Here is a 27,804-nt window from a genome sequence, read left to right as displayed (position 1 = left end):
TAGAACGATACAGTGCAGTACAGGCCCTTCGGCCCACGATGTTGCACCAAAACAAAAGCCATCTAACCTACACTATGCCATTATCATCCATATGTTTATCCAATAAACTTTTAAATGCCCTCAATGTTGGCAAGTTCACTACTGTTGCAGGTAGGGCATTCCACGGCCTCACTACTCTTTGCGTAAAGAACCTCTGTCCTATATCTATTACCCCTTAGTTTAAAGCTATGTCCCCTCGTGCCAGCCATTTCCATCCGCGGGAGAAGGCTCTCACTGTCCACCCTATCTAACCCCCTGATCATTTTGTATGCCTCTATTAAGTCTCCTCTTAACCTTCTTCTCTCCAACGAAAACAGCCTCAAGTCCCTCAGCCTTTCCTCATAAGATTTTCCCTCCATACCAGGCAACATCCTGGTAAAACTCCTCTGCACCCGCTCCAAAGCCTCCACGTCCTTCCTATAATGCGGTGACCAGAACTGTACGCAATACTCCAAATGCGGCCGTACCAGAGTTTTGTACAGCTGCAACATGACCTACTGACTCCGGAACTCAATCCCTCTACCAATAAAGGCCAACACTCCATAGGCCTTCTTCACAACCCTATCAACCTGGGTGGCAACTTTCAGGGATCTATGTACATGGACACCTAGATCCCTCTGCTCATCCACTTCCAAGAACTTTACCATTAGCCAAATATTCCACATTCCTGTTATTCCTTCCAAAGTGAATCACCTCACACTTCTCTACATTAAACTCCATTTGCCACCTCTCAGCCCAGCTCTGCAGCTTATCTATATCCCTCTGTAACCTGCTACATCCTTCCACACTGTCGAAAACACCACCGACTTTAGTATCGTCTGCAAATTTACTCACCCACCCTTCTGCGCCTTCCTCTAGGTCATTGATAAAAATGACGAACAGCAACGGCCCCAGAACAGATCCTTGTGGTACGCCACTTGTAACTGAACTCCATTCTGAACATTTCCCATCAACCACCACCCTCTGTCTTCTTTCAGCTAGCCAATTTCTGATCCACATCTCTAAATCTCCCTCAATCCCTAGCCTCCGTATTTTCTGCAATAGCCTACCGTAGGGAACCTTATCAAACGCTTTACTGAAATCCATATACACCACATCAACTGCTCTACCCTCGTCTACCCTTTCAGTCACCTTCTCAAAGAACTCGATAAGGTTTGTGAGGCATGACCTACCCTTCACAAAGCCATGTTGACTATCCCTGATCATATTATTCCTATCTAGATGATTATAAATCTTGTCTCTTATAATCCCCTCCAAGACTTTACCCACTACAGACGTGAGGCTCACCGGTCTATAGTTGCCAGGGTTGTCTCTGCTCCCCTTTTTGAACAAAGGGACCACATTTGCTATCCTCCAGTCCTCTGGCACTATTCCTGTAGCCAATGATGACATAAAAATCAAAGCCAAAGGTCCAGCAATCTCTTCCCTGGCCTCCCAGAGAATCCTAGGATAAATCCCATCAGGACCCGGGGAGTTACCTATTTTCAGCCTGTCCAGAATTGCCAACACCTCTTCCCTACGTACCTCAATGCCAGCTATTCTAATAGCCTGGGTCTCAGCATTCTCCTCCACAACATTATCTTTTTCCTGAGTGAATACTGATGAAAAATATTCATTTAGTATCTCTCCTATCTCTTCAGACTCCACACGCAACTTCCCATCCCTGTCCTTGACTGGTCCTACTCTTTCCCTAGTCATTCGCTTATTCCTGACATACCTATAGAAAGCTTTTGGGTTTTCCTTGATCCTACCTGCCAAATACTTCTCATGTCCCCTCCTTGCTCGTCTTAGCTCTCTCTTTAGATCCTTCCTCGCTACCTTGTAACTATCCATCGCCCCAACTGAAACTTCACACCTCATCTTCACATAGGCCTCCTTCTTCCTCTTAACAAAAGATTCCACTTCTTTGGTAAACCACGGTTCCCTCGCTCTACACCTTCCTCCCTGCCTGACCGGTACATACTTATCAAGAACACGCAGTAGCTGATCCTTGAACAAGCTCCACTTATCCAGTGTGCCCAACACTTGCAGCCTACTTCTCCACCTAATCCCCCCCAAGTCACGTCTAATGGCATCATAATTGCCCTTCCCCCAGCTATAACTCTTGCCCTGCGGTGTATACTTATCCCTTTCCATCATTAACGTAAACGTCACCGAATTGTGGTCACTGTCCCCAAAGTGCTCTCCTACCTCCAAATCCAACACCTGGCCTGGTTCATTACCCAAAACCAAATCCAACGTGGCCTCGCCTCTTGTTGGCCTGTCAACATATTGTGTCAGGAAATCCTCCTGCACACACTGTACAAAAAACGACCCATCTAATGTACTCAAATTATATCTTTTCCAGTCAATATTTGGAAAGTTAAAGTCTCCCATAATAACTACCCTGTTACTTTCACTCTTATCCAGGATCATCCTCGCCATCCTTTCCTCTACATCCCTAGAACTATTTGGAGGCCTATAGAAAACTCCCAACAGGGTGACCTCTCCTTTCCTGTTTCTAACCTCAGCCCATACTACCTCGGAAGATGAGTCCCCATCTAGCATCCTCTCCGCCACCGTAATACTGCTCTTGACTAGCAGCGCCCCCCCACCCCTCTTTTGCTTCCTCCTCTGAGCTTACTAAAACACCTAAACCCCGGAACCTGCAACATCCATTCCTGTCCCTGCTCTATCCATGTCTCCGAAATGGCCACAACATCGAAGTCCCAGGTACAAACCCATGCTGCCAGTTCCCCTACCTTATTTTGTGTACTCCTGGCATTGAAATAGACACACTTCAAACCACCTACCTGAACACTGGCCCCCTCCTGCCACGTCAAATCTGTGCTCCTGACCTCTATACTCTCATTCTCCATTACCCTAAAGCTACAATCCAGGTTCCCATGCCCCTGCTGCATTAGTTTAAATCCCCCCAAAGAGCACTAACAAATCTCCCCCCCAGGATATTTGTGCCCCTCAGGTTCAGATGTAGACCATCCTGTCTGTAGAGGTCCCACCTTCCCCAGAAAGAGCCCCAGTTATCCAGAAATCTGAATCCCTCCCGCATGCACCATCCCTGTAGCCACGTGTTTAATTGCTCTCTCTCCCTATTCCTCATCTCACTATCACGTGGCACGGGCAACAACCCAGAGATAACAACTCTCAGTTTGTTCTAGTTCTGAGCTTCCATCCTAGCTCCCTGAAAGCTTGCCTAACATCCCTGTCCCCTTTCCTACCTATGTCGTTGGTGCCAATGTGGACCACGACTTGGGGCTGCTCCCCCTCCCCCTTAAGGACCCGGAAAACACGATCCGAGACATCACGTACCCTTGCACCTGGGAGGCAACATACCAAACGTGAGTCTCTCACGCTCCCACAAAATCTCCTATCTGTGCCCCTGACTATCGAGTCCCCAATTACTAATGCTCTGCCCCTCTCCCCCCTTCCCTTCTGAGCAACAGGGACAGGCTCCGTGCCAGAGGCCCGTACCCCATGGCTTAAAGCGGTGTACTTGTTTCTAGGGGGAACGACCGCAGGGGATCCCTGCACTGACTGCTTCTTCCCAGTCCCTCTTACAGTTACCCATCTATCTCCAATCTTTGGTGTAACTAATTCCCTAAACTGCTATCTATGACCCCCTCTGCCTCCCGAATGATCCGAAGTTCTTCCAACTCCAGCTCCAGTTCCCTAACTCGGTCTTGGAGGAGCTGGAGATGGCAGCACTTCCTGCAGGTAAAATCAGCAGGGACACTAACGGCATCCCTCACCTCAAACATCCTGCAGGAGGAACATTGCACTCCCTTCCCTGCCATCCCTCTAACTTTCTACCAAGATCTGGCTAACAACTAAATTACATTTTTTAAAAATAAATAAATAAATAATAATAATAAAATATGGTACTTACCTCACACCAATGGGTCTTATTATTAGGTTAGAGGAGGAGGGTGGGTGGGAGACACTACACGTGTAGTGTCTCGGGTTTCCTCTCCACCAGAATTTATTGGTGAGGGACTTCCCAGAAGTCCGCTGGTCGAACTTCCTGTTCCCGCATTAAACACTAAAATAAAAAAATAAAAAAACAGCAAAGAGGGACCGAAAAAACGGGAGCAGGTAAGTGTTTACCTAAATACTCACCCACCATGTTTCAGTAAGCTCAGGGAAGGTGGTAAAAGAGGGGGAGGGATGGCATTGTTAGTCAAGGACAGTATTACGGTGGCAGAAAGGATGTTTGATGAGATTTCATCTACTGAGGTAGTATGGGCTGAGGTTAGAAACAGTAAAGGAAAGGTCACCCTGTTCGGAGTTTTCTATAGGCCTCCGAAAAGTTCCAGAGATGTAGAGGAAAGGATTGCAAAGATGATTCTGGATAGGAGCGAAAGTAACAGGGTTGATGTTATTGGGACTTTAACTTTCCAAATATTGATTGGAAATGCTATAGTTCGAGTACTTTAGATGGGTCAGTTTTTGTCCAAAGTGCGCAGGAAGGTTTCCTGACACAGTATGTAGATAGGCCAACAAGAGGCGAGGCCACATTGGATTTGGTACTGGGTAATGAACCAGGCCAGGTGTTAGATTTGGAGGTAGGTGAGCACTTTGGTGATAGTGACCACAATTTGGTTACGTTTACTTTAGTGATGAAAAGGGATAGGTATATACCGCAGGGCAAGAGTTATAGCTGGGGGAAAGGCAATTATGATGCGATTAGGCAAGACTTAGGATGCATAGGATGGGGAACGAAACTGCAGGGGATGGGCACAATTGAAATGTGGAGCTTTTTCAAGGAACAGCTATTGCGGGTCCTTGATAAGTATGTACCTGTCAGGGAGGAAGTGGTCGAGGGAGGGAACCGTGGTTTACTAAAGTAGTTGAATCAATTGTCAAGAGGAAAATGGAGGCTTATGTAAAGATAAGACGTGAAGGTTCAGTTAGGGCGCTTGAGAGTTACAAGTTAGCCAGGAAGGACCGAAAAAGAGAGCTAAGAAGAGCCAGGAGGGGACATGAGAAGTCCTTGGCAGGTAGGATCAAGGAAAACCCGAAAGCTTTCTAGAGGTATGTCAGGAATAAAAGAATGACTAGGGTAAGAGTAGGGCCAGTCATGAACAGTAGTGGGAAGTTGTGTTGGAGTCCGAGGAGATAGGAGAGGTGCTAAATGAATATTTTTGGTCAGTCTTCACACAGGAAAAAGACAATGTTGTCGAGGAGAATACTGAGATACAGGCTACTAGACTAGATGGGATTGAGGTTCATAAGGAGGAGGTGTCAGCAATTCTGGAAAGTGTGAAAATAGATAATTTCCCTGGGCTGGATGGGATTTATCTCAGGATTCTCTGGGAAGCTAGGGAGGAGATTGCGGAGCCTTTGGCTTTGATCTTTACGTCGTCATTGTCTACAGGAATAGTGCCAGAAGACTAGAGGTTAGCAAATGTTGTCCCCTTGTTCAAGAAGGGGAATAGAGGCAACCCCGGTAACTATAGACCAGTGAGCCTTACTTCTGTTGTGGGCAAAGTCTTGGAAAGGTTTATAAGAGTTAGGATGTATAATCATCTAGAAAGGAATAATTTGATTAGGGATAGTCAACACCGTTTTGTAAAGGGTAAGTCGTGCCTCACAAACCTTATTGAGTTCTTTGAGAAGGTGACCAAACAGGTGGATGAGGGTAAAGCAGTTGATGTGGTGTATATGGATTTCAGTAAAGCATTTGATAAGGTTCCCCACGGTAGGCTATTGCAGAAAATACGGAGGCATGGGATTGAGGGTGATTTAGCGGTTTGGATCAGAAATTGGCTAGCTGTAAGAAGACAGAGGGTGGCGGTTGATGGGAAATGTTCAACCTGGAGTTCAGTTACTAGTGGTGTACCACAAGGATCTGTTTTCGGGCCACTGCTGTTTGTCATTTTTATAAATGACCTGGAGGAGTGTGTAGAAGGATGGGTGAGTAAATTTGCGGATGACACTAAAGTCGGTGGAGTTGTGGACAGTGCGGAAGGATGTTGCAGGTTACAGAGGGACATAGATAAGCTGCAGAGCTGGGCTGAGAAGTGGCAAATGGAGTTTAATGCAGAAAAGTGTGAGGTGATTCATTTTGGAAGGAGTAACAGGAAGACAGAGTACTGGGCTAATGGTAAGATTCTTGGTAGTGTGGATGAGCAGAGAGATCTCGGTGTCCATGTACATAAATCCCTGAAAGTTGCCATCCAGGTTGATAGGGTGGTTAAGAAGGCGTACGGTGTGTTAGCTTTTATTGGTAGAGGGATTGAGTTTCAGAGCCATGAGGTCATGTTGCAGCTGTACAAAACTCTGGTGCGGCCGCATTTGGAGTATCGCGTGCAATTCTGGTTGCTGCATTATAGGAAGGATGTGGAAGCATTGGAAAGGGTCCAGAGGAGATTTACCAGGATGTTGCCTGGTATGGAGGGAAGATCTTATGAGGAAAGGCTGAGGGACTTGAGGCTGTTTTCGTTCGAGAGAAGGTTAAGAGGTGGCTTAATAGAGGCATACAAGATGATTAGATAGGGTGGACAGTGAGAGCCTTTTTCCTCCGATGGTGATGTCTAGCATGAGGGAACATAGCTTTAAATTGAGGGGAGATAGATACAAGACAGATGTCAGAGGTAGGTTCTTTACTCAGAGAGTAGTAGGGGCATGGAATGCCCTGCCTGCAACAGTAGTGGACTCGCCAACATTAAGGGCATTTAAATGATCATTGGATAAACATATGGATGATAATTGAATAGTGTAGATGGGCTTTAGAGTAGTTTCACAGGTCGGTGCAACATCGAGGGCCGAAGGGCCTGTACTGCGCTGTAATGTTCTATTGTCTATTGACAGTGACCCAAGCCGGGAATCGAACCCGGGTCCCTGGTGTTGTGAAGCAACAGTGCTAACCACTGTGCTACCGTGCCGCCAATGTCTTGGGGTTACCATTGATCAGCAACTGAACTGATTTCAGATTTTTAAGTTTTCTACGCATCTTCTCTACAGTTGTAACACTACACGCCGTACACTTCACCCAGTGTCTATTTTTATGTATTTTCATTATGTATCCTCATGTAGTATCGTATGTTCTACGTTTTCATGTATGGAATGATCAGTCTGGACTGTACACAGAACAATACTTTTCACTGTACCTTCGTACACTAGACAATAAACCTAAATCTAAAAATCTAAGCACAGTTTTAGCAACACTCAAGCAGCTTGACACCATCCAGGACAAAGCAGTCATTTGACCAGCACCCCATCCACTACCTTCAACATTCAATCGCACAATGGCTGCAGTATGTACCATCTACAAGATGGGTGGCACGGTGGCGCAATGGTTTGCACTGCTGCCTCACAGTGCCAGAGACCCAGGTTTGATTCCCAACTTGGGTGACTGTCTGTGTGGAGTTTGCACTTTCTCTCGTGTCTGCATGGGTTCCTCCGGGTGTCCGGTTCCCTCCCATCTTCCAAAGGTTAGGTGGATTCGACATGCTAAATTGCCCCTTAGGGTGAGGTTACATGCTGGGGTGGTCTTTCAAAGAGTCGGTGCAGTCTCGGAGGGCCAAATGGCCTCTTTCTGTACTGTGGGGATTCTATGATTCTATGTACTGAAACAACTCACCAAGGATCCTTCGTCAGCACTTTCCAAACTGATCTCTACCAGCTTGAAGGACAAGGGCGGCAGATGCATAGAAACACTACCACCTGCAGGTTTCCCTCTAAGTCACACACCATCCTTACTTGGAACCATATTGCCGTTCCTTCACTGTTGGAAATCCCTCCCAAACAGCACTTAGGTGCACCAACACACCATGAAATAAAGTCATTCAGGAAGGCAGCACTCCAACCAAGAGCAATTAAGGATGGGCAATAAATGCTTGGGTCAACTAGTCCTGAATTTGAATACCCTCATTCTTTACACTTCTATGCTCTAGGTTTTGGGGTGAGATTACACAAGGTCATTTCACATAATGCTCCAGAAAGAAACCCTTCATTCCATCAGATAAAGAAATAATTATGCTGGCAAATAATTTGTTTTCAATACCTTAGCAGACTTAAGCCCTGGTATTAAATAAGAAAGATGATGAATATAGATAACATCCTTTTGGGAAGTATATGGTCTATCACTAGTGGCATGTACTCATAATACTGCCAGCATACACCCAATAACTGCCAATCTTTTGGCAGCGTGAACTCAATCTCCAACATCCTGATGGCACATTGTATCCATCTTGACTGAACTTCATCCGACACCGGTTTCCTTAGATATATAGTGATGAAAGACACCAAGAAATTCAACAGAGTTAAGGAGAAACTTCTTTACCCAAGAAGTGTGGAACTCACTATCACAGGGAGTGTGGTTTCTGCATGCGCATTCTTGACCTGCGGTGTGACCATGTTACTATACATACTGTCCACAAAGATCCCTTGCGGATGCTCCACAGTAACTCGAGTCACAGATCCAGCTTCAAACTGCAGATTTCAAGTTGCTGCAGCTGGAGGTACTTCCTGCACACATGGTAACCCTGGACACTAGACGTATCCCTGACTTCCCACATCGCATAGGAGTATCATTCCACATGGCCGGCTGTCCTTTACTCCCTTTACTTTTACTTTCTTTCGTTTATGGTATATTAGGGACAGTAAAAATACTCACCACGTCCTACTTACCAAGGCTACTGCTCTTTCTGAGGAAAGGTGAAAAGAAAAGGATAACCTCATTTCCTCCTCATCGAACTCCCTCAGTCACCAAACTCCAACTTTAGCATTCTACTGCAGTCCAAACCTGCACTCTAGTGACGATAATTGGTCAACTAAATAGACATCCTAATAATCATGAGGCAGCTGGCTGAGAACCATGATCAGTTGTGTTCTCCTCTCTATGGTGAAACCCACTGCTGCCTTATATCAGGATTAGCCCTCTCCATTTGCACCGTCTGGTCCTGTAAAGACTTAATTGCCTGCAAAGACTCGCATTCAAAGTACCATCTTGCATCATTGACTTTGTCTATATGTGTTTATGGAACCCACCTCTTCATTCACCTGAGGAAGGAGCTGCACTCCGAAAGCTAGTGATTCGAAACAAACCTGTTGGACTTTAACCTGGTGTTGTAAGGCTTCTTACTGTGCCCGCCCTGTAATGATATGTATAGTCCAAGTATAGTAAAGGGTTAACAAGATAGTGTTCATGTATATCAACACCAGATGGCATCACTGAGTGATCTTATAAAAGGCTGCGTCTCTCGGCATGCTGGAAGAAGCTGATGGAGATTTCGATGCAGAAGGGTGAGTGTGAGGTTGAGTTAGAGTATAGTTTATCAATTAGAAAGATTAATTACTGTATCACAGATTCAGTACTATTATTTTGTTATCTGTTACTCAGTAGTGTGTGAACCTAATCAAGTTAAGTAGTGTAAAATAAACTAGTTTGATTTAAACATATAGTTTTATGTTCTTTGTCAACACTACATCTTTGGCTATCTTGGAGAAAACAAAGAACATAACACAACCCAGTCCAACGCCGGCATCTCCACATCGTGGCTACCATCGATACCACAAATTGCCAGCTGAAAGTGAAGATCATCTCCAAGAAGATCGCGCATATAAACACTGACATCAAGTTTCTACAAAGATAGGGCAGCACGGTGGTGCAGTGGGTTAGCACTGCGGCCTCACGGCGCTGAGGTCCCAGGTTCGATCCCAGCTCTAGGTCACTGTCCGTGTGGAGTTTGCACATTCTCCCCGTGTTTGCGTGGGTTTCGCCCCCACAACCCAAAGATGTGCAAGCTAGGTGGATTGGCTATGCTAAAATTGCCCCTTAATTTGAAAAAATGAATTGCGTACTCTAAATTTTTAAAAACGTTTATACAAAGATGCCAGACTCTGACGTCGCACCTCTCTCACACTCCTCAATCACCTCGTACACCAGCTCTACAGCAGACGCCGCAACCTGGAAACCAAGATTGAGTCCATATTCTCAAGTTGCACTCAGGAGCCGCAGACCAGCTGCGGGATACCGCCAATCAGATGAGACAATGTTACCACGCCACCTATATGCACAACAAGAACAGGAAGCTTGAGAAACTCGGCATCACCACCAACAGCAATGAAGCCTCCCCGGTACCCCAGTAGAAAACAATACAGGGAAATCAATTGTAAACTTGCCGAACTACATCCTTCAACCAGGCGAAATCCTCAGCAGAGGGCTCAATTACTGCACCACGATCGAAATGGACCCCATCAGTCTCGCAACAGACACGGAGGAATTCATCAGGCGAATGAGGCTCCGGGAGTTCTTCCACAGACCCGAAGAGACCAACAGCAAACCCAATGAGACAACCAATGAACCGGAACAACAGACTGAGAGATCCGCAATGCAGCAACCGGAGAGGTAAGAGTCGAATTGGATCTCTCCGGAAGGTCGCTGCCCTAGACTCGACATGTATGCTCAAGCTGTCAGGAGTCGCGTCAATGCCAGATTCATCAGTCGCATCCACAAGACAGCCCAAAACGCCACCCAAGCACAACGCAATGACATCCGCGCTCTCAAGACCAACCGCAACATCGTCATCAAACCAGCAGACAAAGGAGGGGCCACTGTCATACTGAACAGAACAGACTATTGCAAAGAAGTGTACCGACAACTCAACAACCAGGAACACTACAGACACTTACCGGAGATCCGACCAAAGAACACACCCGCCAACTCAACAGACTGATCAAGTCCTTGGATCCAGACCTTCAGAGCGCTCTACGTGCTCTCATCCCACGTAATCCCCACATTGGAGATCTCTACTGCCTCCCGAAAATACACAAGGCCAACACATCATACTATCATATAAGGCAATGGGACCCTGTGTGAGAACCTCTCGAGCTACATCGAGGGCATCTTGAAACCCATCGTACAAGGACTCTCCAGCTTCTGTCGCGATATATAGAATCACCGAACGCCCAGTGCAGAAGGAGGCCACTCGGCCCGTCGAGTCTGAACCAGCTCTTGGAAAGAGCACCCTACTTAAGCCCACACCTCAACCCTATCCGCTTAACCCAGTAACCCCACCTAACCTTTTTGGACACTAAAGGCAATTTATCATGGCCAATCCATCTAACCTGTACATCTTTGGACTGTGGGAGGAAACCGGAGCACCCGGAGGAAACCCACGCAGACACAGGAAGAAAATGCAGATACGATAGACTTCTTACAGAAACTCAGCACCCATGGACCAGTTGAACCAGGAACATTCCTCGTCACAATGGACGTCTTAGCACTATACACCAGCATCTACCATGACAACGGCATTGCTGCAACAGCTTCAGTACTCAACACCGATAATCTCCAGACACAATTCTACAACTCATTCACTTCATTTTGGATCACACAGTCTTCAGCTTCGACAACAAGTTCTTCATCCAAACACATGGAAGAGTCTTGGGAACAAAATCTGCACCTCAATACGGCAACATCTTCATGCACAAGTTCAAACAAGACCGCTTCACTGCACAGGACCTTCAAACGATGTTATACACCAGATACATCGATTACATTCTTTTCCTTTGGACCCACGGCGAAGAATCATTGAAACGACTACACGATGACATTAATAAGTTCCATCCCACCATCAGACTCGCCATGGACTACTCTCCAGAATCGGTTGCATTCTTGGACATACTCATCTCCACCCAGGACGGTCACCTCAGCACTTCGCTTTACCGCAAGCCCACGGATAACCTCACGATGCTCCACTTCTCCAGCTTAAAGATATTAAAGAAGCCATCCCCAATGGACAAGCCCTCCGTATACACAGGATCTGCTCAGACAAGGAGGAACATAACAGACATCTACAGACGCTGAAAGACGCCCTCGTACGAACGGGATATGGCACTCGACTCATCGATCGACAGTTCCAATGCACCATAGCACAAAACCGCACCAGCCTCCTCAGAAGACAAACACGGGACACAACCGACAGAATACCCTTCGTCATCCAGTACTTCCTTGGAGCAGAGAAACTACGACATCTTCTTTGCAGCCTTCAACACGCCATCGATGAAGACAAACATCTTGCCAAGGCCATCCCCACTACTTGCCTTCAAACAACCATGAAACCTCAAACAGAATATTGTTTGCAGCAAACGACCTGGCCTTCAGGAAAACAGCGACCACGACACCACACAACCCTGCCATGGCAACCTCTGCATGAAGTGTCAGATCATCGGGTACCACCATTATATATGAGAACACCACCCACAAGGTATGCGGTACATACTCGTGCGACTTGGCCAACGTTGTCTACCTCATACGCTGCAGGAAAGGATGTCCGAAGCGTGGTACATTGGCGAGACCATGCAGATGCTGCGACAACGGATGAATGGACATCGCGCGACAATCGCCAGGAAGGAATGATCCCTTCCAGTCGGGGAACACTTCAGCAGTCAAGGGCATGCAGTCTCTGATCTTCGGCGCGTTCTCCAAGTCGGCCTTCAGGACGCGCAACAACGCAGAATCGCCGAACAGAAACTTATCACCAAGTACTGCACACGAGTATGGCTTCAACCGGGACCTGGGATTCATGTTGCATTACATTCACCCCTCACCATCTGGCCTGGGCTTGCAAAACCCTACCAATTGTCCTAGCTCGAGACAATTCACACCTCTTCAACCTATGATTATCCCTCTCTCCAGTCGCACCGTCTGGAACTGCAAAGACATAATTGCCTGCAAAGACTCATGTTCAAAGTACCATCTTGCATCATTGAATTTGTCTATATATGTGTTTGTGTAACCCACCTCTTCATTCACCTGAGGAAGGAGCAGTGCTCCGAAAGCTAGTGATTCAAAACAAACCTGTTGGACTTTAACCTGGTGCTGTAAGACTTATTATATCAGGAGCCCATCAAGATCTGAAGCTGCTCAACATTTCTGGTTTGGTGGGAAGGGTGAAGGCTGATCTGGCAAGGTGGGATGGTCTCCCTCTGTCACTGGCAGGATGGGTACAGGCGGTTAAAATTAATGTGTTGCTGTGATTCCTGTTTATTTTCCAATTCCTGCCGATTTTCCTTCCAAATGCATTTTGTAGAGAGATTGAAGGATGATTACCTCGTTCATATGGGGAGGGAAGGTGGCCAGAATTAGAAAGGTGTTACACAGAGAGGAAAGCAGGTAGGCGGTTTGGGTCTTCCGAACCTGATGTATTATTACTGGGCGATGAATGTGGAGAAGGTACGGAGCTGGGTCAGAGGGGTTTACTCCCAATAGGTCAGAATGGAGGAGAGTTTTTATAGGGGGTCGGGATTGAAGGCGCGAGCAACAGCGCCGCTCCCGACGGCCCCGGAGAGAACAAAGAACACGAACAAAGAAATGTGCAGCACAGGAACAGGCCCTTCGGCCCTCCAAGCCCGTGCCGACCATACTGCCCGACTAAACTACAATCTTCTATACTTCCTGGGTCCGTATCCTTCTATTCCCATCCTATTCATATATTTGTCAAGATGCCCCTTGAATGTCCCTATCGTCCCTGCTTCCACTACCTCCTCCGGTAGTGAGTTCCAGGCACCCACTACCCTCTGTGTAAAAAACTTGCCTCGTACATCTACTCTAAACCTTGCCCCTCTCACCTTAAACCTATGCCCCCTAGTAATTGACCCCTCTACCCTGGGGAAAAGCCTCTGACTATCCACTCTGTCTATGCCCTTCATAATTTTGTATACCTCTATCAGGTCGCCCCTCAACCTCCTTCGTTCCAGTGAGAACAAACCGAGTTTATTCAATCGCTCCTCATAGCTTATGCCCTCCATACCAGGCAACATTCTGGTAAATCTCTTCTGCACCCTCTCTAAAGCCTCCACATCCTTCTGGTAGTGTGGCGACCAGAATTGAACACTATACTCCAAGTGTGGCCTAACTAAGGTTCTATACAGCTGCAACATGACTTGCCAATTCTTATACTCAATGCCCCGGCCAATGAAGGCAAGCATGCCGTATGCCTTCTTGACTACCTTCTCCACCTGTGTTGCCCCTTTCAATGACCTGTGGACCTGTACACCTAGATCTCTTTGACTTTCAATACTCTTGAGGGTTCTACCATTCACTGTATATTCCCTACCTGCATTAGCCCTTCTCAGGGACTCAGGGAGTCCGGTAGTAATAGCTTCATTGAGAATTTGGAGGCAGTTTCGCCAGCACTTCGGTTTGGGGGCAGGGTCAAGGGAAATGCTGATTCGGGGGAACTATAGATCAGAGCCAGGGAAGTGAGATGGAAATTTTCGAAGATGTGAGGAGAAAGGAATTAGGACACAAAGATTTCTTGGGGGTCGGTTTGCAGGATTGAAGGAGCTGGGAGCGAAGTATGGGCTGGAGCAGGGGGAAATATTTAGATACATGCAGGTTCAAGACTTTGCCAGAAAGGAGATACAGAGCTCCCTGGTACAGCCGGCTTCCACATTGCTGGAGGAGGTGCTGGCGACAGGGGGACTGGAGAAGTGGGTAGTGTTGGCGGTTTACGGGGCTATTTTGGAAGAGGAGAAGGCACCACTGGAAGGGATCAAAGGAAAGTGGGAGAAAGAGTTGGGAGAGGGCATGGAGGAGGGGTTCTGATGTGAGGGTGAACGCCTCCATCTCATGTGCGAGGTTGGGGCTGATACAGCTGAAGGTGGTATATGGAGCATACCTCACAAGGGCGAGGATGAGCCAGCTCTTTCAGGGGGTAGAAGATGTGTGTGAACGTTGCGTGGGGGTGGGGGGGGGGGGGGGCACACAAACCACATTCATATGTTTTGATCCTGTCCAAAGTTGGAGAATTACTGGAAGGGGGTTTTTAAGGTAATTCCTAAAGTGATGCACGTGAAACTGGACCCAGGCCCTCTGGAGGCCATATTCGGGGTGTCGGACCAGCTGGGGTTGGAAACGGGTGCGGAGGCAGATGTTGTAGCCTTCGCTTTGTTGATCGCCCGAAGGCGGATCCTGTTAGGGTGGAGATCAACCTCTCCACCCTGTGCCCTGACGTGGCGGGGGGACCTGCTGGAATTCTTGACTCTTTAGAAGGTCAAATTTGAACTGAGGGGAAGGATGGAGGGATTGTACAATTCATGGGCGTTATTCATTATGCACTTTCGAGAATTGGATTACATCGAACATTGGGGGGGTGGTGGGGGGTGCATGGAGGGTTGGGAGGAGGGGGACGGTATGTGTTAATGGTGACCATGGGTGATTCCTGATTCCTTTTTGTCATTTGTTTATGTTAACACGCGGGCTATTGTTTGGGGTTTGGTGGGAGGATGGGATCGTTGTTATTGATATGGGGATTGACATTGCATTCGTTACCGATTGTTGTTTATTGTTGGGTGTAAATTTGGGAGAAAACGTGGAAAAGGAGAATAAAAAATATTTTTTAAAAAACGATCTGAAGCTGCTGTTCATTCTGTTCAATTTGAAATCTACTACTGGCTGAGGCATGGATGAAGGGACGGAGGTCGATGTTTCCAAAGGGCAAGGCTGCTGAACAGCAGCAAACTCCCGACTTCAAACTTCTATCCTCCTGGGTGAATGGTCATGGCTGACACGGACTTGTGTTACGTCTTCCTATGCTGCCAAGAGTCTCATGGGCAATGGAGGCAAGCAGATTGAGCTTAAGGGACTCATGCAGAGTCATGTATGAACAGGAGGAACACACAGGAGGTATGCACAGGGCTTAGCACTGGCTTGGTGGCTCTGGGCTGGAGGCAAATCCGAATGGAATATGCTCACGAGATTGATTACTGCAATTAATTTGCAGATCTATTGATCTATTGAGGCCTAGATGATGCAGGCTCCAGGTACCCCAGCTTTTCTACCAGCTTGCATTCAGATGAGGAGGAGGGGTAGGGGGAGCGGGGGGGGGGGGGGGGGGGGGGGGGGCTGCAGGCATAGGTTGGGACAGAGCCAGGAGGGGCTAAAACATCAGCAGGACGTGACAGCAGGGCCTCAAGAGATTAAGGATGCCTGCGACTAGGGGACGGTGAGAATTAGCCCACCCACAGGTATATCTCATGCGGTGCAGCTATCAGATAAGTGAAAGGCAATGCCAGAGGCACCTCAGAATGTTCCTGAATGTGTTTTCACGCCTGCCAACTTCTGCATGATGACTTGCAACTGAAAGGACTTGGAGACAATCTCAATGGGGTTAAAGGCCACCACCACCTTCAACCTCTTCACTAATGCTCAAATTTAAGGCTCAATTGGGCACCTGCCTGACAAGTGACACACAAGTGTAACTGGGAAGTGGCAGGTGTCCTGCAAGTAAGGAGGCAATGATATTCATGAGGGACTAAAGAGGTGTGTGTGCAATTGATTAAAGCCTTTGTCAGACTTCACATAGGAGATTTTTTTGGTTTGTTCATCTCTTAATTAAGGGTTCAGGTAGATATTACATAAAGGGATTACAACCAAAGTGCAACAGATTTCAGATCTGGGAACTTTGTCCAGGAGGTGGGAGAGTAAAATGGACCTGTGTGCTGGACCGAGCTGAGGACGGAGGGATTATCCACGTGAAGCATCAGCAGCTCTAACAGGTAAGGTCCATGCAAGAAAGATGTTTACCTTGGCTAGCGTGTCCAGAATGACAGATCAGAGTCTCACATCAGGGGGCAAACCTTGCAGAGAGCGCTTTCAGGTTGAACCAAATAGATGGGTTCACAGGAACAGCATGAGAACACAATTTGGCCCCTCATGATCACTCTTTCATAGAGATTGGTCTAGGAAGAATGTGTTCATGGCCCCCAGATTGCCACTCACCCATAGCAAACCCAAATCCCTTCACATATTCATCTTGCCAAACTGTTTTGAGGTCACTTTTGAGTCCACTCACTGAAAGTGCCTCACTTGCACTGTAGCTGGTCAAGGAGAGTGCATTAATTTGTCCAATTCCACCTCGATCCTGAAAGCAAGGGTATAAGATTGTTGGGTTTTGAAGCAATCTCAGGCTCCCTGCAAGTACAAAGGGCTTCTGACTGCACACATGTGGATCTGGGAGCTCCCTGGCAACAGCCTGTTACTTCATCAATTGGAAAGATTTCAACTCTTTGAATGTACAACTGATATGCCATCACAGAAGATAAATTCTGCATGTTTTTGGTCAATTTTTCTTTGAAAGAAATCAGCTATTAGGGCCGGTTCTTTGGAGACGAGGGATATCCCCAGAAAACTTGGCTGATGAGACTAGTTTACCATCCACAGAGTGCTGCTGAGGAGAGCATAATATCATACATGCCTCCACAAGGTCTGTGACTGAGTAAACAATAAGCTTCCGAAAGCTGAAGTTCAGATGTTTGGCTCACTTAGGCGAGTTTCTCCAAACTTGCCACAGAGAGTATCCTGGTTCATTCTGCACTTAAATGATAAAAGACTGACAGCATGAAGTGGCAGGTACACATTCAGTGCACATGTAGGGTGGGATTTTGAGCTTGCGTCTGCCGCAAGAGTAAACGGCTCTAATCGGTGAGATCTCGTTTCCAGATTTATCCCGCACCTCGTCGGTGACGTAATGAGGGGTCTGCCCACAAAGAGCAGGGCCCTAATTTAAATACATTTTAATACATTTTAATATTATTAGTGGCTTCCCTGCCACATGACCCCGTCTCACTGAATATTCAAACTCCATCAAGGTCACATCAGTGAGGTTTACAACAGCATTATAAGAATGGGATTCAGTTGCGTGTTCCCACTGGAGGCGCCAAGGCATCTCCCCTGGAGGGAAAGGTACATGTCCTAGCAGTGCCAACTATCCTGCCAATACGGTGCTGCCAACCTGTGCCAAGGGCCAAGGGAGGGCCCTCTGTGGATCCCCATTGGGGAAGTTCCCCTTGGTGTGGTGGGGAGTGTTCAGGCTGATGCCTGTGAAAGGGGGGCATGGGGAACCAGTCTGTGATGGGGGGGCGGGGGTGGAATTGTATGTCGATATTTGTGTTGTGTGTTTGTAGGAGTTGGGTGTGGAAAGAAAGCCACCATTATCGCCGTGGGGGTGGGGGGGGGGGGGGGGTGGGGGGGGGGGGGGGGTCTCCCCGCTGCTTGTGGGGAGAATCCTGTCTGTATGTAGGGGTGAGTTTGATTCCAGTGTTGATTGGACTCCCTTCAAAAATGGTGTCCTGATCGCTATGGAGTCTTTCTGCCTCTATCAAGCCCCGTCCTGCCAGAGTAACAAAGAACAAAGAAAAGTACAGCACAGGAACAGGCCCTTCGGCCCTCCAAGCCTGCACCGACCATGCTGCCCATCTGAACTAAAATCTTCTACACTCCAGGGTGCGTGTCCCTCTATTCCCATCCTATTCATGTATGTGTCAAGATGCCCCTGAAACATCACTATCGTCCCTGCTTCCACCACCTCCTCCGGCAGCGCGTTCCAGGCACTCACTACCCTCTGTGTAAAAAAACTTGCCTCGTACATCTCCTCTAAACCTTGCCCCTAGCACCTTAAACCTATGCCCCCTAGTAATTGACCCCTCTACCCTGGGAAAAAGTATCTGACTGTCCACCATGTCTATGCCCCCCATAATTTTGTAGACCTCTATCAGGTCGCCCTTCAACCTCTGTCATTCCAATGAGAACAAACCGAGTTTATTCAACCGCTCAGTGAATTCAACCTTGCACTGCGTTTACGGTGCAAACCATGCCCCCAGGTTTTCTCCGCAGTAAGTGCCACAAGATCTGGCCTGAAAACTCGGCTCTGCATCTGGATCTGTATGCTGGTTTTCAGCCAGAACCTGTCACTCTGACAAATGATGGTAAAATTGCGCCTGTCCTATCTGCTTCTGAGTCCTGGAACTCACATTCCTGTCTGACATCCTGTACACTCTTACACTTGCACTGATTGATGCCTTAGGAGTCAGTTTGCAATGAGTAGACAGTGCCACTGACCCTGGTGGAGCACAGCAGATCATTCATCCTCTTACTGCATTGTTGGGTGGTTCTTTGGTGAGCCCCACAGGCGTGTACCTCTGCTGCCATGGTCAGAGGGAAGGTCCTAGGTTCTTCTGCCACCATCCCAGGGCAACAGCATCTCCTACTACTCTTGGACAGCCTGGAGGTGAATCTGCAGGGTGGCTTTGCTGAACCGTTAGGCCACACACTGTCTGGTCAGTAACACCTTTCTTTTGACAATCTGCAGCTCCTGGCTTGCAGTGGGTGAATGGCTGTTCAGGCACCCTTTATACATGGTTCCTGGCTGTTCAACCCCATGAGTTCATGTGGGGGAAGGGGGGGGGGGCTAGTGACATCCTGCCCGTCCACAGCAGAAATCACTCCCACTTTCGCACCTGCCACCTAACCTAGACTCTGGATAAGGTTATCTCAGAGCTGTGTAGATAGTAGGTCACGGCTGTGAGATTCAGGAGGGGATGTCAGCGACATTTCAGTGAGTGCATAGCCGATTGGAAGAGCCCCAAAAGTTACGGGCACAGGAGATGATGCTGACAATGCGGAGCACTGAGGCCAACACGGTTAGGGTGGCGACCGCTGTGGAAAGCATGGAGCATGAGGTCAGCGTCTTGAGTGGTGGAGTCAAGACGAGGACCATTGCAGAGGGCATCGACACCATGGTGCAGACAATGGGGGGGTCACTAGAACTGGCAGAGCCATGACGCAGACGCCTCTGGTTCTCACTCCAGTTGCCCCACTATCCCATGGAGACCCCTAGGGACCTACGGGCACTGTCAAGGAGGACGTACTGGAGGCCTACCCGGGGACTGCCAAGGAAACAATGCCATTCTCCAGTTCTTCAGAATCCCCCCTTCTGACATCGGTGCATCTCAAGGGTAGTGGGCAGAACAGGGTGGCACGGCGAAGTCGGCTGGGGCCTTCTGTCTCCACGTCCTCCAAAGGACGTCCGCCAAAGGCATCAAAGGCTACAGGGTGTGAAAAGCAGCAGGCTGCCTCCACCTCTGATGTGCATCCTGGAGACGCACCTAGATGTAGCAGTAGACTATGTGAGACCTCGAAGATTGAGGATCACGTGCAGGATCCGGAGGTGGTGGTCGCACACACTTTGAACTTTCAGGGCTGGAACCCCTTCCTGTTAATGAAGGGTACTCCCAGGGATCAGGTGTTATGGGGAGAAGGCAGGAGAATGGGGTTGCGAAACATATCAGCCATGATTGAATGGCAGAGCAGACTTGATGGGCCGAATGGTCTTATGCCTTGGTGCATGCAAAGCAACATGTGTGCCATCATTTACCCCATGGACCTGGGGCATCCAGGTATCCAGTATCCAGAAGAATACTGCAGCACGGTCATCTTGGTGGGCTTGGTCCAGCTCAAATTTGCCTGGGCATATACGGTGACCTCACGGATGCACTTGTGGGCTGTAGCTTGTGATATGCCGCACAAGTACCCGCTCGAGTCCTGGAATGAACCAGTGACATACAGGTTTAGGGCTGCGGTGACCTTCACGGCCACTGGGGAGTGGGTGTCCTCCTCCTCCACGGGGTGCCAAGTCTACGGGCGCATGGCACAAGTGCCATTGTCTCTTTTTAAGACAAAGTCTCCTGCAGCACAGGCTGTCCATCATCTCCTCGAAAGACCAAAGACTCCTGTACACCTTAGGCCATCGCTGGTATCCCTTTCTGGGGTACTCTTCGGCCTGATGGGTGGTCAGGTCTTCAGGGTGTGCAGCAGCCCTCCTGCACATGGGTTGCTGTCTCCAGCCAGTGTCTCTGTCTCCAGCCAGTGTCGACGCTGCTGCTTTTGGCAGTGTCTGTGCTGCCACCAGCACTGCGAGGACATCCGCTGCGGGACCAACACCACCTTCCATTTTGGTCTCTGTAAGGAATTGGCGAAGGAGAGAGACCGACAATCAGTAAGGGCTTCCACCCTGGGACCCTTAAATCCCCCAAACCTCCTGACCCTTACATCTTCCCTCTTCTCTCAGAGTGCCATTCAGCCAGCCAGTGTGCTAGAAAAACTCGCTCTGCACTCACCTCCGGCCACAGCAGGAGCCCCTAAACCCAGACCCCTGCCGGGATCATTAGGGAGACCATGCTCAGGTGCTCGCCCTGATCCACACACTCACACTTTGGTCGCGAAGATATCCAACTAAACAGTCCATACATCACATTAACCATTCACCAACAAGGAGAAGGCACTGTGCCATACACACCCAAGCACCTTTCTGCTACAGAATATTGGTAAAACACAAAACCTCAACAGTTCATTCATACAAAGCCAACCAAATAAACAGTCAACAGTATAGTAGTCACCAGCAATCTGCAAAAACATTTCTTCAACACCTTTATCAAGTTCCTCCTTTGGATCAAGCCGCCTCTCTCTCCCCCTCCCGCAGCTCCTAACAATAGACTCTCAACAATGGAAAGTCACACCGACTCAGAGCATGCCGGAAGAGGAAGAGCACCCCTTCCCCTTGTCCAGAGCTGATAGCAGGTCATCATACATCCTCCCTTCACTTTCTCCAGGCCACAAAAGCAAAAGAGACAGCAACAAACAAAGACACGAGCTCAAGGCATTAAACATCAGTCAACAGTACAATAAAGTCACCAGCAATCTGCAAAAGCATTTTTTCAACACCTTTGTCAAGTTAGTCATTCATCTCAAGCCGCCTCTCTTGTCTAGCAGTAGACTCTTCAGCAAGGGACAAATCGCATCAAAGCAGAGCACACCAGAAGAGAGCAAGAGCTCCCCTTTCCCTTCTCCACGCTGGCAGTAGGTCATCTTACATCCTCCCTTTCCGTCCTCCAGGCTACAAAAGTAAAGGAGCAGCAGCAAACAAACGCACATCTCCAGACAACTGCATTTGGATCAATGTCATGCACCAGGTCCCACAGCGTCTTCTTGCTTCAAACCCTGTTGCCTTCTGGACTCATACATCCCCCTGAGCCCACTGTTCCAGGATCCAGGTATCTTAGAAATTTTTTTTTCTTTCAGGCTACAGAAAAGGAAGGAACCAGCAACAGCAACCTCCAGACATCTGCAGCCACCAGCAGGCGCAAGCAGCAAACAATACCTGCAACTGTGACGTGCTCTCACAACTAACAATGCCAATTCTTTATTCGCAATAGCCTTCAGCTGTGAAGCTGGAGGCTGCTCACAGGTAAAGGAAGTTAAAGTGACCTTCAGCATATAACCAAAAGCAGGGCTCTCTCCTGGACGATTTTGGAAGGACAGGCAGCAGCTGGAGTTGCCTTGTTATGGGTATCCACGTTATTTAAAGATGACTTGAAGGCCTCCACAGGCAAAAAGCCCCTTACTCCCCAAATCTCAAATTTGGACTTTCCCGCTATTTAACAGGTGTGTCCTGATCCACGTTGGGTGCAACAAAGTGGTTAAATCGCACCCATAGTTTATGCTCCTATTATGGAACTGGTCCATCCATGGACCTGATTGAAACCAGAAATAAGTGGTGATTTTAGTCATATTATTCAACTTTTTCAGGGACTTGTCTCCATGCTGTCTCTCTCATGTGAGTGCAGAAGACCACAATCAGACATGTGGCAAGAACCAGCTTCCAGAGGTCGATAAAAATGAACCTTTTGAGTTGGCAGGATCTCCCAGAGCTCTGATTTATCTGAAAAGGCTGTGGACTATCCCAACATATTGTCAGATTAGTTCCATGTGATAGAAACCTATCCAAATGAGCTTTTTAAAGGAATCCATCCTATCCTGATTCAGATATTCAGAAATGAAAATTGAGGACAAAGGTTCCTAAAGATGGTGTCCTCAAGAATGCTACGATGATCTGAGTTAACTTGTGGTTTTCTATTTTCCCCCTTTTTCTAATTATGCTTCTGCCTTATTCCTATAATCACTTCAATGTTTTTTAAAGCAAAACTTAAGAGTCACTTCTTCATTGTATCTTTATGTTTTCTTTCCTACTCTATCACCTGAGTTTTGGCACTTGCACCAGCCACATGACAGCTCTGTCTCACAGCAGTGTTGATATTGGCATTGAGCACGCTGAATACCAAAATGGTTTTTGCATTTACTCCTTTCCTTTAACTTCTGCTGCCTCCAAAATCATTAATGTTTGTTGATGCCCTAATACAGACATACAAATTAGGAACAGGAGTAAGATACTCGGCCCATCAACCCTGCTGTACCATTCAATAAGATCATGACTGATCCGATTGTAACCTCAACCCCACATTCTTGCCGACCCCCGATAAACTTTCAATCCCCTTGTTCATAAATAAGCTATGTGGCTTTCCCTTCAAAAATATTCAAAGATTCTGCTTCCACTGTCTTTCCAGGAAGAGAGTTCCAGAGACTCTGCAAAAGTGCACTTTCACAGACTTCATTTGTGATTACAAAATGGCTCATTGGTGAGATCTTGAGGCTTGTGTGTTTAAATATAAACACTTTTATTACAAAGAACAAAGAAAATTACAGCACAGGAACAGACCCTTTGGCCGTCCCAGCCTGCACCAATCCAGATCCTTTATCTAAACCGGTCTTCTATTTTCCAAGGATCTACTTCCCTCTGTTCCCCCGCCCCGTTCATATATCTGTCTAGATGCATCTTAAATGATGCTATCGTGCCCGCCTCTACCACCTCCACTGGCAAAGCGTTCCAGGCACCCACCACTCTCTGTAAAAAACTTTCCCCGCACATCTCCCTTAAACTTTCCCCCTCTCATCTTGAAATCGTGACCCCCTTGTAATTGACACCCCCACTCTTGGAAAAAGCTTGTTGCTATCCACCCTGTCCATACCTCTCATAATTTTGTAGACCTCAATCAGGTCCTCCCTCAACCTCCGTCTTTCCAACGAAAACAATCCTAATCTACTCAACCTTTCTTCATAGCTAGCACCCTCCATACCAGGCAACATCTTGGTGAACCTCCTCTGCACCCTCTCTAAAGCATCCACATCCTTCTGGTAATGTGGCGACCAGAACTGCACGCAGTATTCCAAATGTGGCCTAATCAAAGTCCTATATAACTGTAACATGACCTGCCGACTCTTGTACTCAATATCCCATCCGATGAAGGCAAGCATGCTGTATGCCTTCTTGACCACTCTATCGACCTGCGTTGCCACCTTCAGGGTACAATGGACCTGAACTCCCAGATCTCTCTGTACATCAATTTTCCCCAGGACTCTTTCATTGACCATATAGTCCACTCTTGAATTAGATCTTCCAAAATGCATCACCTCGCATTTGCCTGGATTGAACTCCATCTGCCATTTCTCTGCCCAACTCTCTAATCTATCTATATTTTGCTGTATTCTCTGACAGTCCTCCTCGCTATCTGCAACTCCACCAATCTTAGTATCATCTGCAAACTTGCTAATCAGACCACCGATACCTTTGTCCAGATCATTTATGTATATCACAAACAACAGTGGTCTGAGCACGGATCTCTGTGGAACACCACAAGTCACCTTTCTCCATTTTGATTCACTTCCTTCCACCACTACTCTCTGTCTCCTGTTGCCCAGCCAGTTCTTTATCCATCTAGCTCGTACATCCTGAACCCCATACAACTTCACTTTTTCCATCAACCTGCCATGGGAAACTTTATCAAACGCCTCACTGAAGTCCAAGTATATGACATCTACAGCCCTTCCCTCATCAATTAACTTTGCCACTTCCTCAAAGAATTCTATTAGGTTTGTAAGACATGACCTTCCCTGCACAAAACCATGCTGCCTATCACTGATAAGTCTATTTTCTTCCAAATGTGAATAGATCCTATCCCTCAGTATCTTTTCCAACAGTTTGCCTACCACTGACGTCAAGCTCACAGGTCTATAATTCCCTGGATTATCCCTGCTACCCTTCTTAAACAAAGGGACAACATTAGCAATTCTCCAGTCCTCCGGGACCTCACCTGTGCTCAAGGATGCTGCAAAGATATCTGTTAAGGCCTCAACTATTTCGTCCCTCGCTTCCCTCAGTAACCTAGAATAGATCCCATCCGGACCTGGGGACTTGTCCACCTTAATGCCTTTTAGAATACCCCAAACTTCCCCCTTCCTTATGCCGACTTGACCTAGAGTATTTAAACATCCATCCCTAGCCTCAACGTCCGTCATGTCCCTCTCCTTGGTGAATACCGATGCAAAGTACTCATTAAGAATCTCACCCATTTCCTCTGAATCCACGCATAAATTCCCTCTTTTGTCTTTGAGTGGGCCAATCCTTTCTCTAGTTACCCTCTTGCTCCTTATATACAAATAAAAGGCTTTGGGATTTTCCTTAACCCTGTTAGCCAAAGGTATTTCATGACCCCTTTCAGCCCTCTTTATTGCGCGTTTGAGATTTGTCCTACTTCCCCGATATTCCTCCAAAGCTTCAGCAGTTTTAAGTCGCCTAGATCTTATGTATGCTTTCTTTTTCATCTTAGCTAGTCTCACAATTCCACCCGTCATCCATGGTTCCCTAATCTTGCCATTTCTGTCCCTCATTTTCACAGGGACATGTCTGTCCTGCACTCTAAAAAGACTTTCCTGAAAAGACTCCCACATTTCAAATGTGGATTTACACTTAAACAGCTGCTCCCAATCCACATTCCCTAGCTCCTGCCGAATTTTGTTATACTTGTTTATTGGTGGGCTTTAACTGCGTACAGTTCCAAATTCAGTCTTGCTGGCTTGTTGCTTACTGAGTTCTGTCCAGACTGCTCTCTGACCATGTGACTGCATACATCACTCTGTGGGCAGTGCCACTCTCCAGCCCCACATGGACCCTTGCTCAGCCAAGCACTTTACATTATAATGCATGCGGGTAATATCAACACACACAACAAAGCCTTATGTCTTGACAGTTCTATCACAATTTCAGTCTGTTGTGTGAGGTACTCTGTTTCTGGTACTTCGGTTGTGTGGGAAAGTTTCTTCTCTGTACAGCATTTCAATTCAGCAGCTTTTTCATCAACCATTTTATCAAATTTGTTCTTGCACTTTTTCATTCGCATGACCATTTCAGCAATCTTTTTCTGGCACAGTCTCAGTTTCTTTCTCTGTCTGAACTGATGATTCTGCTGTTCATTTCAATGTTTTTGCTTCTTCAGTTAATTTCTCATTGCCAAGCTTCTCTTAAGATGGCACGGTGGTTAGCAGAGCTGCCTCACAGCATTACGGACCAGGCTTTTATTCCGGCTTTGGGTGACCATTTGGAATTTGCACATTCTCCACATATCTGTGCAGCTTTCCTCCGGGTGCTCGGGTTTCCTCCAACAGTCCAAGGATGTGCAGGTTAGGTGGATCGGCCATGATCAATGTGCGGGGTTATGGAGATACGGCAGGGTAGTGGGCCTGAGTAGATTGCTCTTTCTGAAGGTTGGTGCACACTTTGGGCTGAATGGTCTCCTTCTGCACTGTATAGAATCATAGAATTTACAGTGCAAAAGGAGGCCATTCGGCCCATCGAGTCTGCACCGGCTCTTGGAAAGAGCACCCCACCCAAGGTCAACACCTCCATCCTATCCCCATAACCCAGTAAGCTCACCCAACATTAAGGGCAATTTTGGACACTCAGGGCAATTTATCATGGCCAATCCACCTAACCTGCATGTCTTTGGACTGTGGGAGGAAGCCGGAGCACCCGGAGGAAACCCACGCGGACACGGGGAGGATGTGCAGACTCCGCACAGACAGTGACCCAAGCCGGAATCGAACCTGGGACCCTGGAGCTGTGAAGCAATTGTGCTATCCACAATGCTACCGCGCTGTAGGGATTCTATAGTTTCTTCAAGCTCTTATCACATGTTCTCATTTTCTCTTTGCTTTTTCATGGAATTCAGCATATTCTATATTTTCTCATTAATTTCGTCTTCTCAACTTCTTTATTCTCCACGTTTGCCGTCAGTCATTTCACCTTGTTGTTTTGATGTCTCTTAGAGAGCTTTAAGTCTTTTTTCTGTTCAATAGTTCCTATTTTCTTTGAAGTTTTAAAATTCTACGTTTCTTCTGAGGGGAATCCATCATGGTCTTACTCGACATATACATTTCACAACTGGAATCTGCATTTCTATTTGTCTTAACTTCAGCCAATCAATTTTGGTTTCATTGTTGGCTAGGTCCATCTCCGACAAGTCTTAACTTGTTTCCATTCTGAAATTCTCTCATTGACAGTCATGGGGAGTCTTTCACCGCCCTCCCTCTGGGGTTCTTTCACCGCCCTCCCTCTGGGGGTCTTTCACCGCCCTCCCTCTGGGGGTCTTTCACCGCCCTCCCTCTGGGGGTCTTTCACCGCCCTCCCTCTGGGGGTCTTTCACCGTCCTCCCTCTGGGGGTCTTTCACCGCCCTCCCTCTGGGGGTCTTTCACTGCTCTCCTTCTGGGGATCATTCGCTGCTCTCCTTCTGGGGGTCATTCGCTGCCCTCCTTCTGGGGGTCATTCGCTGCCTTCCTTCTGGGGGTTTTTCATTGCCCTCCTTCTGAGGGTCTTTCATTACTCTCCTTCTGGTGTGGTGATATGCATCAGTGTATATACACACGGGGTTAATGTAAATACACTACAACTAAGTAACCACTAGAGGGAGCACCAGAGATGTCATGACATGCAGACATACAGCCACTGGGTCATTGCAACAGGACACAACCAATGGGTAATCAGGACACCCAGAGGTGGCATTACCACAAGGGGGAACTTCACAACCCATATAAAAGGACAGGGCACACATACTCTGCCTCTTTCCACAGACAGACATCTAGTGGGTACATCAGGGTTGATCAACAGCATCACACCCAGTACGTGGCTTAGAGCAGGCTGGTAAAGATAGACTGAGTTACTACAGCTAGATAAGCAGAGAGTCAAACTCATTTAACAACTGTGTTAATAGTTCAATAAACACGTTGCACTCATTTCATAGTCTGGAGCTTC

At 47.4% G+C, this 27,804-nt stretch overlaps 1 protein-coding gene across 2 annotated transcripts in view; it reads right to left on the bottom strand.

Annotated features, from left to right (window-relative positions):
• The window catches only part of LOC140418751 (potassium voltage-gated channel subfamily KQT member 4-like), a 1,006,403-nt gene that overhangs the window by 202,329 nt on the left and 776,270 nt on the right, over positions 1 to 27,804 (bottom strand). The window lies entirely within an intron of this gene.

The sequence above is a fragment of the Scyliorhinus torazame genome, chromosome 1 (genome assembly GCF_047496885.1).
Source record: "Scyliorhinus torazame isolate Kashiwa2021f chromosome 1, sScyTor2.1, whole genome shotgun sequence".
Taxonomy (NCBI): domain Eukaryota; kingdom Metazoa; phylum Chordata; class Chondrichthyes; order Carcharhiniformes; family Scyliorhinidae; genus Scyliorhinus; species Scyliorhinus torazame.
Note: the sequence above shows the minus strand (reverse complement) of the source record. Positions and strands in the feature narration are given on the sequence as shown.